This window comes from Furipterus horrens, unplaced genomic scaffold (assembly GCF_987537825.1).
Source record: "Furipterus horrens unplaced genomic scaffold, mFurHor1.1.pri manual_scaffold_3, whole genome shotgun sequence".
NCBI lineage: Eukaryota > Metazoa > Chordata > Mammalia > Chiroptera > Furipteridae > Furipterus > Furipterus horrens.
In genome coordinates, this window is record NW_028327173.1 from 13,057,001 (window position 1) to 13,075,365 (window position 18,365).

Genomic DNA, 18,365 nt, shown 5'->3' on the forward strand with positions numbered 1-18,365 from the left:
AAGAATAAGGAATATTGTAACACACAATAGCTATGAGATACCTCATTCCTAGTCCCTCAGAACAGGGCACAGCCCAAGACCATGGCTTATCCAACTCTGTCATTTTATAAATAAGGAGAGAAAATTTCAGTGTTATCATAGGCTCCTGCAAAGGAGGGACTAGTGTGCGTGTAATTTAATTATGTAGTTTAATGTAATCTGTTGAAGATTTGCTGGAGGAGAGAAGAGGATGGAGCCAGGCCTCAGTTGAACTATTTTTTTTAATATGGAATCTTCATGAATCTGCATGTCATTCTTGTGCAGAGGCCATGCTAATCTTCTCTGTATCATTCCAATTTCAGTGTATGTGCTACCTTAGCGAGCACCTGGTTGAATTTTTTAGGCATGGTGGGGAGATGGTGGGGGAAAGAGATGGTAGGCAGCATCTGTGGCAGGTTCTGACCCACCTCCCTTCCAGCGAATGGTTGCCTGGTCTACGAATAGCTTCTGTATTAAATAAGTGCAGAAGCGCCGAGATTGGTACCTGGGAGAAAATATTTCCCTGAAAGTCCTACTCCAGCGCTGCTTTGACATACCACAGCCAGCCCAGGCCTGGAGAAGGCCCTGTCCACCTCCTGCCCCGCATTGCCCTTGGGGAAGCAGTGCCCACGCTCTGGTGTTGGTGGCTACGGAATTGTTTCTACAGGACATTTTGGGCAAGTCGCTTTCTGCTTCTTCCCTCTGGGGCAGGCCAGACGATATTAGGACAAGGAGGGTATTGTGGTGTCAACCAGCTTTAAAAGTGACCTTAAATGGATGTGATTCTGGTGCAAGCTCTAGGCACACACATGGCACATACCCTTGGGGGTGAAGAAGGAGAAATAAGGGCATGGGTTGGTTGTGCCTTCCTTCTCTGGAGAAATAAGAACGTTGGATTATTTGCTGCTCATTTTAGGGAAAAATAAGGCAGTGCATTTTCACGGGGAGGGTATTTTTGCTAACACAAAACAAAAACTTGGGTGGGAAGAGGTTACGAGGCTGTGACTAGAAATACCAGGTATCTCCCTGGGTTCGGGAAAGTGAGACTCTGCCAGGGCCCCCGCGTGTGGACGTGGGAGCTGGGACGTCGTAGGAGACCGGAGCTCCTTGTGCAGCGTCTGGGGCTGCAGGCTGCTCTCGCCTCGGTTTCTCTGAGTAACTGCTGTCTCCTCGCTCTCAGCTGGCATGCGCAGCTTCCTCGGGTTCCACGGGACCCCCGTCCCCAGGGAGAAGGTGACCTTCCATCGCTCGTGGTCTAAACTGCCCTCCCTCAGAGCTTCTTCATTCAGATTCCGGTGGCGGAGTCAGTAGACCAGTCCAAGCACTGGCTGACCCTGATCACGTGAGCGGCGTCCAGATGAGTGGAGGTGTGATGGCGCCCTAGGCCTGCAGGTGTCACAGCAGCACGCCCTGGATCCACGTGAGTGTGGACAAGGTGAGTGTGTCCTCTCAGTTTGAGAATCAAGGAGTGAAAGTGGTGTATGACAGAAGGAAGTGGGATAATGGCGTCTGGTCATCGGGGCCATTCAGTCCCATTCACAGGCCAGCCCCTTCTTCAGGCGCTGCCGCGTGGGCGCTGCATGACCCCGCCCCCACTCGTAGTTGATTGGACCAGGAGTGGACATGTGACCCGGCTGGACCAATGCAATCGGTTCTCCTGGGCCCTAGCGCCACGGTGCCTTCATGCACGTGCTAGGCCGCCCTGGGGAGCCAGGTCCCGGTGCAAAGACTGGGAAGAGGGGAAAGGGAGCCCCCAGGGAGAAGGGAGGGAAACAAGTGCAGAGAGTGGAAACTTAGAGACAGAAAATGGTCTGGATCGGTCAACGATCGAATCCCTGCGTCCAGTCTCTGGAGCCTGGCTACCTCCCTGCCTTCGGCTGTCATGGGCAAACTTCCTTTTACTAAATTCCTCTTTTCTGCTAGTCCAGCGAGTGTGTTTTCTGTTGCTTACAACTAGAATTCTCATTAATACAGATATCTAATAACAATAATAATAGCAATAGCTGATGTTTATTGAATGCTTATTCTGTGCCATACACTCTTCCGAGGGGTTTATATGAATTATCTTAGTCGAACCTTTCAACAACTCTGCGCGGTAGGTATTAGCATTCCCACTCCACAGCTGAAGACACTGAGACACAGATGGGCTCACCTGCCCAAGGTCACACAGCTTAGCTGAGCCAGACTTGAACTGAGGCAGTGTGACTTCAGAGTCTGGGCCACTGTCCATTTCTACAGCTTTTTCAGCTGCGATGACTGGGCAAGGCCTGAGCCTATCTGTCATGTGCTCACTCCAATTCTGCTCCCACACAGAAAACTGGAGGAACTGGCAGCTGAGGTCGAACGCTTGCCCTCTGCCCACCCTGCCCTGAGCACCCACCCCTATCTCCAGAGGTAGTGGGAGAGGCCGGAGTCCCTGGGTTTCCATGACACTGCACTTTGGGGTGGTAAACATTAAACCCATTGGTCTTCCCTTCTTTGAGTGCCCAGAGACCTCTGGAACCACCTGGGAGGAAGCTGGGAAGGGACTGGACTGTCCTGGAGGTGCGGCACATGGCACTCTCACCTTCCAGAAGTGCTTGCTGAGCGCTTCGTGAGGGACCAGCAGCGTGTCCTCCCTCTCCCACGCGGAGGCTGTGAGGCACCACGGCTGGGGGCCTGGGCTGCGAGCCGTGTCCTGGCTGCCTGCATTTGACTTGATCTCCAAGCCACTGTTTCATTATCTGTAGAATGGGGGTCATAATAACCCCTACCCAGAGGAGAAAATGAGATAGTACATTAATAGGACTTAAAAATCTGGACAGGATTGGGAAAGATGTTTATGTATTGAGACAAGCAGGGACCCTCAAAAGGTATCCTACGATCCCATTCTTTCAGAGTTTCTGTTTAGTTTTGAAATCTGAAAAGATAAATACCAAGGTGTTCAGTGGGATATCTGTTATGTGATGAGATTACAGGGTTTTTTAATTTAGTTTTTCTTTTCGCAATAAAACTTTCTAGTATGAACATAGATGAGTTACACATTTAAAAACATGGTATGTTACACATATAAAATATTTCTATTATTATTTACTTCAAAATGCTTCGGCAAGCATAAAGCTTATAAAAGCAAGAGTGCTCAAGTCTTAAAGCCTCGGTGGGGGACATTTTTGAGTTGCCTCTCCGGACCCCACTCCCCTCTTCTCCTTTTACAGCAGACTGGCTGAGTTGGACCCCATCCCATCTCCATTAGTGGACCTCGACTGGTTTCCGTCCATCATCGTGGTGGGTGGATTAGGGAGCCCCTGCGGGAGGTTTGAGCCGTGACACTCCATTCCAATACTTGTGTTTGTTTGAGAAAATAGGTCTCCACGGTTTTGATGTATTATAGGTGACTTCCATATGTCACCTGGGAACCTCTACCTGGGTGAGATTGGGGCCAAAAGGGAGGAAGAGGAGCCGAGAGATGGAAAGAGAGCAACTGTGTACTAATCACATCACTGGAGCCACAGGGAAAACCTTCTCCGGAATGTAGACTTTTCCATTTCATGGGCCATTTACATTTTCTTTATTTTCAAAAACAGTTTGCTAAGTTGGATTTTCTACTACTTACAAGTTGCTAACTGATAAAGAAACTGGGCCCATGTGGCTCAGTTGGTTGGATGTTGTCCCCCAGGGTGAAAGGTCACCGGTTTGGTTCCTGATCAGGGCACATGTCTGGGTTTCCATCCTGGGTTGGGGCGTTTATGAGAGGCAACCAGAGGCAATGGATGGATGTTTCTCTTCCTTCCCCGCTCTCTACAAATAAATACAATCTTTTTTTATTTTTTTTTTTTAAGAAAGATACTGGGCCCGGAAGTGAGATGATGCAAATCCTGGAATGCAGGTGGGACTGCAGAGGAAGGTGAGGCCTGGGTGGACTCCAGGCTCCTGGCTAGAAAGGTGATGAAGGAATCAGTTGCATTGTAGTCTGTTGAATCTTGGAATTCAAACCAGGTGCCTGCAAGGCTGCCCTTTAGAAGCCTTGTGGGAAATTTTCGGGATTCTGGAATAGTTGACCATTTCTTTTAGTCATTTAAATTCCTACAAGAAAGAGACATGATTCCTTTGAAATGGGCAGGCTTGAAAGGAGAGAGGAAAGAACGGGGACTTTGCTAAGAGAGGCCCTTTATACTTGAGGCCGGCAATCCAAGTTGATGATGAGCCCAGGATTCCAGCCAAAAAGCTGGATTCTCTATGCCAAGCTATACTTAGTGTAAGCAGAGGCCAGGAGGTGGGACACTCAGCAGGATATAAAACTGAAGACTTCCCACGTCCCTCCCAAGCACATCCCATTAAGCATTCTTTATCTGACAGGGAGACTCAACTCCTGTTCTCATTCTTCTGGTAGGTTGCAGACTGTAGACAAGAGGCCAATTAGCGATATCTCTCCACCCCTGCTATGGCTTTGACGTGCCAAGGTCAAGGCCATCCATCACGCATCAGTTGTCAGGAGATAGGTAACCCCAAGTCATGTTCTGAACACAAAGATGTGGCAAGGTCTCCATGTATTTGACTGGAAGCAAATAAATTAGACAACCCCTAAGCCTTTAAGAATATTGCTAAAGTATGTAATCCCCAATCTGGCCAATATCAGCCTGTGATTGTACAAGCCTTAAAGCATCCTCTGGTCAATGAATTTGTGTTTAACAGGAAGTGGAATGCTGAAGTGGTATAGACCCCAGGGGGAGCATCTCCAAGGCCTATCTCAGATGCGTCCATCGAAGACAGGGAGAGGGTGGACAGGCTGATGCACAGGCAGGAGGGTGAAGGAATCTTCAGGAAGATGTTATCAGGGATGATGAAAGCCCTGCATGTGCGTAGCGGGGAGGAGAAGGAGGGGAGTGGAGGAGATCTGTCTGCCATCCTGGGTACAGTTAAGCTCATTTCCTACTTGTTAGGGATGGCTTTTTTCCTGCCTCCATTCAATCGGACCTGCCTGAATCTGCTCCAGCCTCTGGAACCCAGCCCTCAATAGAGGGCCTTGACCCTTCCACTTGGCCTGCAGCCTCCTCCAGGGCTGAGGATGGGAAGCAACATGCTCCCTGTTGGAGCTTGGAGCCTGCTTACAAGTCCCTTTAGAAATAAAGGACAAAATGGGGACATTGTTCCCTGGACAATGGGGTTTTCTCACATGGCCAGCTCCCAGGCCTTTGTGAGGAGGGCTTCCTTCAATTGGAACTGAGACCGGAGGACGCCCTCTCGGCCGGGGCCTGGCCAGTTCTTAGGGTACTGAGCACAGGGCTGCCTGCGGTGGAGCCTGGGCCTGAGGTCGGCTGTAGGTGTGAAGGCACACTTAGGGTCAGCCTGAGAGAGAGGACTAACGGAGAGAAGATGAGGACTGGGCTCAAGATGGGGTAAGGACCAGGGCTGGACAGGGCTAGAGGGGCAAACCTAGACTGGGGCAGAAGCCACAGCTGAGATGAGGCTTACTTAGGGTTAGAGCTGCTCCTGGGAGGGCAGGTGTGCACTGTTCAAAGCCCCAGCTTTAGACCCAGGCAGGCTGGGGTCTTCTCTGACTCCCTGGGTGGTCTCAGGCAGCTGTGTCTCCCCTCGATCTTCGCTCCAATCTCATCTTCTCACCTGACTACTCTATTTAATGCCACAGTCTGCCCCCCTCAACACTCCTGTTCCTCCTTATATCTGCTCTTTTTATCCATTTCCTTATCAATCACCTTCTAACCTAGTATATAATTTACGTATTTATAATATTTATTGTTTGTTACCTGTCCGCCCTAATAAGCAGGGCAGCTCCATGAGGACAGAAATCTTTGATTTGTTCACTTGTGTCCCCGGTTCCTAAAACAGTGCCTGGCACAGAACAGGCACTCAGTAAAAGTGAGGATGACATTAATGACACTGCCTCGGTGTTACAGGGAGGAGCAACTGCGATCTCACCTGTGATAAGCTTTGTGGCAGGGTGGCGGACACTTCTGTGATGACAGCTCGTATGTGCCTCCGTCTCCTCATCTGTAAAGAGGGAATGAAAGTCCCTAGTCTGTAGGGCTGTTGTCAGGACCAGACGGGTAAATACATACAAAGCACTTAAGCCAAGGTGCCACACAAAGTCAGTATTCAGTAATGCTGGGCAGTGTCATTACTGGTTGTAGTGATACTGCCTCGGTTTTCTTAGTCCTTTCCATTGTGTCACTGAGTTTCTGAAGGTGGAGCTGGAGGTGGCTCAGGGAATCAAAAGCTCAACCTTTGATTATGCTTGGACCTGAGATAAAATGATCCTTCCAATCCAAGGGTCAAAAGCAGACTAAGGGTTTCCAGACCTCGCCTCCTTTTAAAATATCCAGGTAGATTTCAGGCAGTCTCTTCTTCCTCCTCCCCACAGCCGACCTCTTGCTGTTCCCTGTACACAGGCCTTTGAGTTTTCTTCTCCCTCCATTATCCCTCACCACTGAGGGTCTGACCCCTTCTCCCCCGTGCTTAGCATTTCAGCATTTCTCATTGCAGAAGGCTCCCCAGGGGTCAGTGGAAATGAGAATGAAAACTCTGGGGCTTCTGGCCTTCTCACCTCTATCTTAGCTTCTAATTCCTGGTGAACTTCCAGTCTCAATCAAGGCAGGGACACTTAATAAATATGGAACAAATGAATGAATAGAAAAAAGGCCCCAGCTCCAACCCTGACCTTTAGGTAACAAATGCCTCTGGCCTTCTGTTTCCTCATTCTAATGGGATTATAAATGCCTGACCTGTCCACCTTACAAAACTTTTGTGAAAACCAAATGAGATCATCAGCTCCTAGAGCAAAGGGAGCTTGGAGGTCAATCAGTCTAATCTGCTTATTTTTTAAAATAAGGCTCCAGAGCCCCAGAGACAAGGTATATTGATGCTAGACACAGAAAAACCTAATGTAATGAACTGCTTTCTACCTGCTGAGTGGTCCTGGAATCCTGGAATCTGGGCCGGGTTTAGAGATTGTTCAGTTCAATCAGCCAGAGGGAATCTGAGACTAGACAGAGCAAGTGATTCACTCACCTCAGCTAGGAAGCCAGGACACAGCTGGAAGCTGGGGCTTCCAGTCTCTGGCCCAGGCCGCCTTCCTGCTGTGTTGGTGGCACCAGGAGGGGTGGTACCCTGGAAGCAGGGGCAATGGCTGCTTGGTGTTCCCTCTGCAGTTGAATTCTCCTTGGGGGCAGGCCCCAGGAGCAGAGTAGGAGGGGTAAGGGAGGAAGGAGGCAGGCCTGGCCAGGCAGCAGTCCTTCTTGCTGACCCCTAGACTACCAAGGGGAGATCACCCTGACATGACATAGGGAAGCCAATTCTGACCATAGTGTTTGGGAGATCAGAAGTCAGGGGCAGGTACTGGGGGCCCATGATAAGTGGGATGGGGACCCCCAAACTCTCTGCTGGCTCAGCCTCTCAGCCTCCTCTAGGCTGTGACAGGCAGACTTTCCATGCTTGGGGACTTGCCCCTGTCTCACTGATGATGGCACTATCTCAAGCCTCCTGGTATCCCTAAATCCTTCCTTGGAGCTTATGAGCAATTAGAGCCCCTCCCGGGATTTGGGCCCTGGATGCTTTCACCCAGAATTTCTTATACACAAGTGTTGTATTTCCTCAACTTCATTCACTTACGCCTCCATGGTTTTTGCCATAAAAACCTAACCCGTTAAATAGAGAAATATTTACCAATGTTTTGATTGATTTTTAAAAAATATAAACTTATGCCAAAAAGAAAACTTTATGTCAGTCCTGTAAATAAGCACTATCTATAGCTAAAAATATAAGAAGAAAGAAGAATACATACAAAGACTTTCTTGGCTTCCGGTGCCAGGTCCCAGTTTTGGTTCCAATCGTCCTGATGAGGCACGTGTGTGCTCTCTCTGGGCCTCTGTGTTCTCCTCTGTAAGACAGGGGTGGTGGGAAATAATGGATGCAATGAGCCTGGCCCTAAGTTGGCATGGCGTAGGTGAGAGAGAGATTCTGAGCTGGTAGTGAGTGGCTCTGCTGGTGCTGACACCTTCTCCCCTCTGCTCTGGCCTCAGTCCCCTCCTGTTCTTCCTCCCTGCCCCCTTTATCTAGAATTTTCCTGTTTCCTGTGCACTTTTCAACCACTGTCTCATATGACTCTTGCACCACGTGGTGAGGGAAGCCAGGGGAGATGTTGTCTGCTCATTAGGAGGCAGGCAAGTTCACAGAGGTCAAGTGACACCAGGGTGGAGTCTTGAACCTGGGCTAACTCCACTGCCTGGGAAGTGTAAGATCCCTCCTCAGGTCACCCAAGAGACACGTCCTGGGGCTCTGGCTGGGATACAGTCAGCACGAATTCTGGCTAGCATCTTCCTTTTCTAAGGGGAAAAGAGGGAATAGCCCCTGTGCAGGGGAGGCACCCCTCCCTAAGCCACCCCTCCTAGGTCTCCCTTGGCTTCCTCCAGCCCTAATCAAAGAGACAGTACGTGGGCAGGGATGAAAAGAAGAGGCTAGCGGTCTGGTCTGTAGGGAGAAGGAGAGAGGCCAAGGAAGAGAGAGACACAGGTGGCCAGTGACAGAGAGAGGGACCTGTGGACAGAGGTGGATAAAGAGACCCGCAAAAAGACACAGACAGTTACACAGAGAGGGGCAGACAGGACAGAAGGCGCCAGAAAGACACCCACAAAGACAGAAAGAAGCTGGAGCTAAGGATATAGACAAGAAGGACACACTCGGAGACCGGAATTAGAGCTTGAGTTGCGGGGGAGGCCGGGAGGTGGATGGGGCACGACAGTCTCAGGAGCAGAGGAACCCGAAGGCAAGAAGACACTGCGGCCAGCTCCAACTCTGCGCGGGGCGGGAGCAGAGTTGGGGCGGGTGCGCCCTGATCCCCAGCAGGGGGCGCCCTGGCCGCGTGGCCAGACTCGCGGGCCAGTCTCGGGCCGGGGGCGGGGCGGGGGCGGGATGGGGGCGGGGAGGGCCTGGGCCTGGGCCGGGGGCGGGGTGGGGGTGGGCTGCCCCGGCAGCGCTCAGGCCCCGCGGCCGCCTTTATAAGCCCGCGGGGGAGGTGGCCCCGGCAGCGTCGTGCTCCCGCCACTTCGCGCCCACAGCCCAGCGTACCGACCCCACATCACTTGTGCCAGGACAGACTCTAACCCACAAACTCTGCGCAGGTAAGGACTCGACGCTGCCCCCGTCTTCCCAGGACCCCCGGGAACTTAGTCGATCCCCAGCCCCTCCCACATCCTCCACTGGCACCGGGATGGCGGCGAGGTTGGATATAAATGGCAGGACAGGGACCTCCGCACCCCACACCTCCTATGGCAGCCCATTCAGGACTTCCAGCCACTTGTCCTGCTCTGGTACTCGCGCGCATCCGAGGCTCCCGGCGGGCGCGCTGGGGTGGCTGGAGGTTGGACGTGGCTCCTGCAGAGCCTGCGAGCTAAAGAAACCACGCTCCGGGCCGCCGATGCAGTCCCGGGTTCTCCTGCATCCTGGACCGCTGCCTGGGACCCCCACCCTTTCTTCCGGCGCCTCCTCGCGGTGCCCGGAGACTGAGCAGCCCTTATGGTGTCCCATTGGTCGGAGATCTAGAGGCTCAGGCCGCCAACCTCAACCTCCTGAGTGGCACCCACTCATGCCTCCCACCTAATACCCTCTAGATCTCGCCACAGCCGCTAGGGGAGGAGGCTGGTCTAAAGTAGTTTGGGCCAGAGCTGGGAGCAGTAGACGGAGGGAAGCGCTCGGGTCCGGAGACGGCTGGGGGAGATGAAAGGGGTCTATCGGGCGTGTTATTGGGAGCGGGGTTGGGCACAGAACCCATGGGTCAAAGCTCTGGAGCCCCCAAGCCGAGGGAGCCTGTGACCCACCTCTGGGCGTGTGTGCAGGTGAGTGGATTGCTCAGGGTTGGCTCCTGTGCCCAGTTTTGATGAGAAAGTGTTAAATTCATCGTCAACAATGGTGGGGTGGGACGCTGAGGAAAGCCCTTTCTTCCCCCCAACATTGTCTTTTTCTGACCCTTTCAACACCTAATGGGGATGGGGGAGGGGGAAACTCTAGAGATCCAAAGACTAGGTGATTCTCAGCCGGGAAGGGCCTTTCGGGTCCTGGGAAAAGCTCAGATTCCGCAGGTGGGCGGGGTTTCCCTGGGAGGCAGGAGTTAGCTCCCACGCCGATGAAGATGACGCAACTGTTTGAGTGCCACTGCGTCCCAGACCCTCTCCAACACCTTAGGTGCATCATATTGTTTAGAATGGGGAGAGTGAGGCTTAGAGAAATTAACCAAGTAGTTAAGAAGTCAAGCAAGTAGGGACCAGGATTTGAACCAAGACTCTGAACCCTGCAAGCTTAGGCTCCTACTTCCCAGTCTTAAGGCCCAGGAGATGAGGGGCTGAACCTTCCAGGGCTCAGTCCTGCTGCCTGCCACCCACCGGGCCTGCCCTCTTCAAATCTTTAGTCCCTCCCACCCGTGTTGTCCCCACCCCACCAACCCTACCCCATGCCCCTGCCCTTGTCTCTCTGCCTCCTTTCTCTTCCCCAACCCGATGCATCTGAATTCCCTAAGCAGAAGAGGCCCCCTGGAGTGAGACAGGCGTGGGTGTCTGTGCCTACAGCCCCACCTGTAGAATGCGGACTATGCCTCTCCCGTGCGACTATTATTTTAAGGAATAAAACTGAACTGAGGCCAGAAACAAAATTCAACAGCCCTGTTTTTGTGCAGGGAATACAGCAGTAAATAAAGCAGACAAACCCCCTCTTCCTGGAGCTTCCTGGAGTGGACACTCAGACATTAGCATAACAAACGTTTTTCAGGCTCTGAAATTGACATTTTAGAATTGAAATCAAGCAATTCACAAGGAGAGGGATTAAAACGCAATAACAGCCCTGGCCGGGTGGTTCAATAAGTTGGAGCGATGACCGTATGTGCCACGGTTGCCATTGGGTCCCTGGTTGTGGCATGTGCAGGAAATCAACCAATGAGTAGTGCATGGATAGGTGGAGCAACAAATCGATCTCTCTCTCTCTAATCAATAAATAAGTTTAAAAAATGCAATAACATCTATAAAACTGATGGTTCAACATTTGGTCTTCACTAATAAACAAGGCAACCTAGCTGTGTGACCTGAAGTGAATTCTGTGCTGTCATGCCTCAGTCTCCTCCTTTATTTAGGCTGAGGAGATCAATAAATAGTACCTATCAGGTGGTGAGGTCTAGATTAATGCATGCCAAGTGTTTAGCCTATGCTTAAGAGAATATTGGCTATCATCAGCTCTAATCCTGGCAGAAAATGCAACGCTGAGCCTGGATATATGGTATGTCCCTGAACCCTGGAAACCCATCACCCACCTTTGTCCAGGCTCTGCTCATTCCCTGATGGGCTGAGCTGTAGGGTGGCTGGGTGCCCCCCTTGCCCACACTCGGATGCCTACTCCGTGCTGGGAACAGGTCTGAGGCTATTATCCCCACAGGGCTTGTCCCCTCTGCCTGTTCTCAGGCCTCGATGTGTCTCAGCTTGGAAATGGGGGGAAACCAAACTGAAGCCCTGCCTGTTCAGTGGCTTACATACCCAACATTCCCTGCAAGCTAGATGCAGTCTTCACTTTACAATGGAAGAAGCAGGTCTTGGAGAGGAGAAACAACTTGTCCAAGGACACACATGCTGCGAGGGGAGCTGGGGCTGGAAGGAGCCCGGGCGTCTAGAATTCCGAGTCTAGTGATCTCTGTGTTGTACCAATGTCCAGGGATGAGGACTCTTAATCCAGGGGTAGGACCCAGCAGCATAGCCTGGAGTTCTCACCTTGAAATAGAAATAGGAGTTATTAATACAAACTCCAGAGCTCGAAGAGAACCTCGCAGGGAGAGAGCAAGCTGGGCTGAGAACCAGCTCTCAGAAATCTCCGTGTGACCACAGGAATGCTGACTCAGCTCCCCAGCACTGGCCGCGCTAGGCTGTGTGGTATGTTTCTGTTTTTATGTTTTTTTTTTTTTTCCTTCTAGAGATGTCCTCACTTTTAGAGGGCAGCTGGGGGCAATAGATTGGAGGTTCATTCCCAGGACTGCTGTGGTGACCCTAGACAAGTCACTGTTCTTTTCTGAGCCTCTGATGAAGAAATCATATGTAATGTGGGTTAATAATATGTACTTTGCAGCATTACTATGAGGGACTAGCAAGATCATCAATGGTTTTTCCTCATTGGGCTGACCATGTGTTGGAGATTGTTACTGAGATGTTAATATTCCTTGTGGAGCAGTGTCAGCAGCATTTTTCTTCATCTCACAGGTGATCATAAAGGCCAGAGGGAAGACCCTGTTTAGGTTGCAAAGGCCTAGAGATAGCAGGGAAAAGGCTGGTTTTGGAGGCAGCACCTTGGGTTCCAATCCTAGCTGTGTGACCTGAGGCAAGTCCCTTCGCCTCTCTTGAGTGTTGGGTTCCTTGTGAGCTCTCAACAACTTTTATAGGATGCTCAGTGTCCAAAGAACATTCAAGAACACTGTCCATATTTTTCTACCTCCCCATACCACCCCCCAACATTTCATAATTGCTCCCAGAGAAACATGCTTAAAGTTTTCCATGCTGAAATGCTCAACCTCACTGTGGCATGAAATCAATTGTTTGCATTTAATTTGACTTCTCAAATTAAGGGGTAAAATTTGAGATGAGGGTAGGGGGTGGGGGGAGGAGATGAGGAAAACGAAGTTAAACCAGATGTGTTTTTGTTTAACTGTAGGGTGGTGGTTAAACTGCCCAAGTATTACCATCGTTCCTTCTGAGTTCCAGTAACCAGGAGTCAGGTTTCACTAAAAATTGTAGTGTTCCTTCCTGGCTAGTGTGGACTCTCCCTCCCCGTTATTATTATTATTACTATTTTATGTTCATCTGAGGCCACAAAGGACTGGCCAGAAAGGAGACCTCACAAATGCCTAAAATTTCAGAACTGGAAGGCATTTAGAGGCTGGCGTTGTCAACTGGCTGCTTTGCAGACCCAGGAGGCTAAGGCCCCTGGACGGGCAGGGACTTGCTCAGGATCACCCAGCTGCCTAGGGCAGAGTTGGACTATGAATCCAATCTCCCAGCTCTGAGTTCCATGACCTTCCCAAAAGTAACCAGTGTCTTGAATTGGGTATGTATCCTTTCCATAGTACATCCTTAATATACCTTTCTTTTTCTTTTTCTTTCTTTCTTTCTTTCTTTCTTTCTTTCTTTCTTTCTTTCTTTCTTTCTTTCTTTCTTTCTTTCTTTCTTTCTTTCTTTCTTTCTTCCTTCCTTCCTTCCTTCCTTCCTTCCTTCCTTTCTTTTTTTTTTGCTTTTTTTAAGAAAGAATTATTCAAGGGAGGATGCAGAGAGTGTAAGTTGGTAGAGAAAGATCTTTAGCTTAGAAGAGTAGAGTTTAAGTCCTTGACCTGTTGATACACTTATACCTGTGTGACCTTGGGAAAGTCATTTCCTCTCTCTGAGCTGCAGCTTCCTCATTTGTAAGCCGTGATATCTGAGAAGCAAAAGTGGGAAGTTGAAACTTCCCTAAGACTTGGAATGGGTCTAATTTAAATCAGTTTATCTTCAAATATTTATGGCCTAGGTTATGGCAGGTCACTCACAAACTGCCCTTTTATGGCAGCAAGGGACAGGTGTGGTGGATTGTTGACCCACAGTGGGCCAAATCTCTGCCTGACCCCCAAGGCTGGAACTAATTAGTAATTGCTCTGTCCACTTTACCACAGTCCTCACCACTCCCTATTCTCTCACACCCAGCCCACTTGCCTCATTGACATTATCTGCCTGCCTTCTGAGTTTGTAGTTTCTGGGCTAGGGCATGGGCCATGGAAGTGGGGTCAGATCTCATGAAGCTTGGGCCAGCCCACAAGACAGGAACGTGGGATGCACGGACAGCAGTCTCTCTCCTGTGGCCTGGCAGTGACTCTGAAACATGTTGGCTAGGTGGAGGGAGAGTTCTTCCTGCTTTGGTGGTCCCCAGGAAGAGTCTACAGGCTCCAGAGGTTTGAGGGTAACAGAGGATCAGCCTGTTGGGGCTCAGAGAGCAGGGCCTGGGGCCTATTCCCGTTAGGACAGGCAGCCCTCGGTACTTCAGCCCCCTCAGGGAAGGGACTCCCTTGACATCTGCCACCTCACCTAATACTCCCAAAAGCCCTATTCATTGGTGTTCACCACTTCACAGACAGGAAACACCTTGTCCTCTGAACCCACAGCTGTCTTATTTCACTCCCTTGGTTGGGAGCCAAGGCCTGGTGGTGACAGCAGGCACCATGGCCACACCACAGATCTCCAAATTGCCATGACCATGCTCGAGGGCAGTGTGGGAGGCCATGAACCCTCATGGTTAAATGTTGGGGCTCTGGAGGCCACTCCTTAGACAGGAGATTCTGGAAGTACTCCACCATCTGCCCTGGAGATACAAGCTAAGCAAGGGGAGCTCTGATTCCTGATAGTGACCACAGGTCTCCCGGTCCTAGAGCCTGCAGGGAAGTTCAGAAATGTGCCTACCCTTGCCCTGGCTGGTGTGGCTCAGTGGACTGAGCGCTGGCCTGCAAACCAAAGGGTTGCCAGTTCGATTCCCAATCGGCACATTTCTGGTTTGTGGGCCAGGTCCCCGGTTTTGGGGGGCATGTGAGAGGTAACCACACATTGATGTTTCTCTTCCTCTTCTTTTCCCTCCCTTTCCCTCTCTCTAAAAATATATATATATTTTTTAAAGAAACAAATGTGCCTACCCTTGTGGGAAGTAGCATTTTTTAAGTACCTGCGGGGCACCAGGCGCCTTCAGCATTATCTTGGGTCCTCACCTACCACACCCCCTGCTGATTTACAGTTGAGGAGACTGAGACTCAAAGGACAGACACCTTGAGTTCACATCCCTCCCCCAGGTGCCTCTGTCACCCTGTCCTGATCCAGGGAAAAGAGGAGAGTGGGGGGAGGGGGAGGGGAGGGTGGGAGGTTATTTCTGGGACTAGACCTTGGTGACCCTGTAGTGAGGCCCTGGCCCTGGCTTGTTGCAGAGAAGCATCTAGTGCCTAGGTGGCTTTTATTTGGGAAACCGTAAATCCAACCTTTAAAAGGCTCTACCATGTGATTTTTGGTTAAGTCAAGCTCTTGCCTCCTCTGATCCCCCTTTTCTTTGTTTACAAAACTGCAGGGTGGGTATCCCCTCAGATCCCAGGCTGAGGGTCTCAGGCCTCTGTCCTGTCGTCCCCAGGCCTCTTTGTCGGCTATCGCTGGCCTGTATCAGGCTTGGCCTTTCTCAGTATCATTGGCTCTTTCTTCCTCCCCTTGGCCCCACTTTGACTTACTGGCCTCTTAACCTACAGGCGTTAATAACTAATTCATCTGCTATGGGTCTGGGTACAAAGTGTCTTAGCTGATCTTTGGCCCCCCCTCTCCTCCCTTATTCCTACTTGGCCTTTCTATAGCTAATCTGTTTTCTCCGACCCCCACCCCCGCTGCACACACCACTGCTAACATTGCCAGGTGTGGTGTTCAGTGCCTCACCCGAAATTGCCTAGTCATAGAGTAGCCCAGTGTGACGAGTGCTCTTATCCCATGTTACAGATAAGGAAACAGGCCCCAAGTCACCTATCTGGGAGGTGGAAAACATACCCATTTGACCCCTACCATTGCCAGTCTAACCACTCAAGGCTGAGTCCTTCTCCATGACACGTAGATGACATAATCCAGCTTCCTAGAAAAATCCAGTTCCTTCCTTATTTTAAAGTCATAAAATATAACAATTCATATTTCAGCTTCAGTTAGCCAGCCTATCCAGATATCGAGGATAAACAGAATTCCTCTCAACAGCTCGTCCAAACCCTTGCATGAATCACCAGTTTTTCTTTTCACCTGAGTATTTTGTGTGTGTGTGAAAATGCTGTGTTTTCATTTTTCCTCTTGACCTAATCCTTATAATTAACACTGAAAGGCTTACTCTGTGTCAGGAACTGAGCTAATCACTTTGCATGATCCTTTTGTATATAACTTGTTATCCTCTTCATTTTACAGAAGAGGAAACTGAAGCTCAGAGAAGCTGAGTAACTTCCTCAAAGTCACACAGCTGGAAAGTAGAGATGAGCCCCGTATCCAGGCTTTCTTGCTCAATCAGATTAGTATCTGGATTCAAATTTTTACATTTGGATACCAGCCCTCAGGGTACCTTGCTGTATATATTTGCTTTCAGTAGAACTGTCTGTCTTTGGGGTTTGCAAAGTGATGGGAGTGGGAGGTCTCAGAGGGAGGCGACCAGGCATAGATACTCCTGGTGGGCAGTGGCATTTGTTCTCCCAATGGCTCTTGGCCTGGACACCTCTTCTCGTCAAGAAAAAGGAAGTAATAGTCCTAGCAGGAAGCATTCTCGGAAACCCAGAGGGGCCTGGGTTTGAATCGTAGGCTGCCATTTCAAGCTGTGTGGCTGTGGGCTTTCAGTCACCCTGCCTGACAACCATGGCTTACACTGAGTGGGGCAAGGCCTTCTGACTTTCCTAGTTTGTGTCTGGCAAAGAGTTGGCATGCAAGCGTCCACTCCCCTGTCCTACACTCATGTCAGACATCACTAATCAACCACGACTTTTTTCCTTCTAAACCTCAAATTCCTTCTAAATGCAGCCCTCCAGGCAGCCATGATCAACTACTTAGAGTTGGCACACAAGATTGAAGGACATCCCAGAACCAAATTAGATTTAATTATTGTGTGGACAGGGGTGGAGAAGGGACAGACCCAGGGTGGCACCCAGGTCAGTGTCACTGCTTCGCAGTCTTTTCCTTTCTGGGAAAGCAGGAGGAACCCGGAGCTAGATTGCGCCAGATGCCACCTCTGGGGCGGGGTGGGGACCTTTCGTGGGGCACAGAACTGTGCTCATGTTCAGTCCTCAAGGTTTCTGGGGCTAATCACACCCCAGGCTAAAAGTAAGAATGAAAAGGAGGAAGCTTCAGACTGTCCTGCAGAGCTTGGCTTCCCCCTCCCCCCAGCCTCTGAGGTAGCACCAATAGTAGTAATAACAGTACTGATGAGAGTTATTAACATTTACTGTTTATTAGGCACCAAGCCACTCTGCTAAATGCTTTAATATGCATTCACACTTTTAATCCCTATAACAGCCTATTTTTCTTTTTTTTATTCAAAGACTTATTGTTATACATGCAAAGCATACTGCTAATTGCATGAGCAACTATCAGTGTGTAAAAACACTCCACAGTTCTGCAACTGTCCGTTTAAAAAATGTTGTTCTAGTGGTTGAAAGGTTCAACCTCGTGTTCTTGCCAGTGGGTGAGTTGCACAGAACTTCATTAGCACGGGTGTGGGGTTTATAGACCTGCACCACCAGAGGAACATTGCTGGGCAGAGCGGTAGGAAGCGTGTCCACACCGGTGAGGAAGAGGGGGGCCAGCATCAGTCAGGGTACAGTGGCGGGCATCTGGCAAGACAGTGATGTTAAAAAGGTCCATAGTTTTAAGAATAGCTAAAATATTTTAAAAACTGTAAAGATGCAACACACGACTTTTATATTTAGTTACTAGAAAACTAAGAAAAGCACTTACTATCTTTGAATCAAGGAACACAAAAGTAGGGACGCACTTCTAATCTACGCAAAAACGTCTACTGGATCATCAAGAAAGGCTGTATAACATAAGGAGGCATATTGCTTGTTGAGAGGGGGTTCTTTAAGAGCAGCCCTTACTAAGTTAGCAACTATGGGACTGACCTGTTCAAAGATGAATTAAATGCCCAATTTCAGGAGGGATTGTAGGTTTCAGCAAAAGGAAAAGCTAAAGAAAACACTTTATGATTAATACTGACTCTCTTCATTATCTACTGCATTTGACAGAAATTAACCTTTTTAAAATTTTACCTGTGACACTTTTATTCATTTTAATTATTACGTGTCCAATGTTGTGTAAATTAATCTCCTTCATGTTTTGTCAAGATACTGTCATCCTTGTTTGCTCCCATCAAGCGTTCCACACACTGCACCCCAGTGTGTCCACAGCTAGAACAGAATCCTTCATCTGAGGGAACACGTGAGGAAGAGTTCTGTTCAAAATCTCAGCAAGAGCTAATACACTAATTTTTAAAAAATCTCACTATGAAATCAAAATGATCGATCCAAAGAGTTGACTTGTGACACTCGTTCTATGATACACTGTACAATGTTAGGCAATCAGACACAGGTTGATCCATTATTAATGCATTAAGCGGCAACATTTCATAAAGGAAGCTGTACTGCTTGTACGTGAAACTTAGAAAGTCTCTGCCTTCCCTAACTTCAGAAGCTAGTCTCAAAGACAAGGGTCTTTAAACAGTTTAGTGCTTAGTGTTCCTAGCACAACAATGCAATTTAGTTCACAAGCTATTTTGGCAACTCTTAATCTGGGCAAGAATAGGGGCTCTTGAAAAATAAGGCT

At 49.5% G+C, this 18,365-nt stretch overlaps 1 protein-coding gene, 1 long non-coding RNA gene and 1 other non-coding gene across 3 annotated transcripts in view; 1 reads left to right on the plus strand and 2 right to left on the minus strand.

The window, feature by feature from the left end:
• Window positions 1–259: 259 nt before the first annotated feature.
• LOC150014310 (U6 spliceosomal RNA) lies at window positions 260–365 on the minus strand. The gene has a single exon (XR_016510171.1). It is a non-coding gene; the product is annotated as a U6 spliceosomal RNA (small nuclear RNA).
• A 2,731-nt stretch (window positions 366–3,096) lies between these two features.
• LOC150014311 (uncharacterized) lies at window positions 3,097–8,017 on the minus strand. The gene is made up of 3 exons (XR_016509920.1): window positions 7,796–8,017; window positions 5,935–6,006; window positions 3,097–4,080 (listed from the first exon to the last, which is right to left on the minus strand). It is a non-coding gene; the product is annotated as an uncharacterized LOC150014311 (long non-coding RNA).
• A 1,013-nt stretch (window positions 8,018–9,030) lies between these two features.
• ALPL (alkaline phosphatase, biomineralization associated) overlaps window positions 9,031–18,365 on the plus strand; it is a 59,318-nt gene continuing 49,983 nt past the window's right edge. The window contains exon 1 of the mRNA XM_090271483.1: window positions 9,031–9,131. The gene's annotated coding sequence lies outside the window, so the exon portion shown is untranslated. The remainder of the gene's footprint in view (window positions 9,132–18,365) is intronic.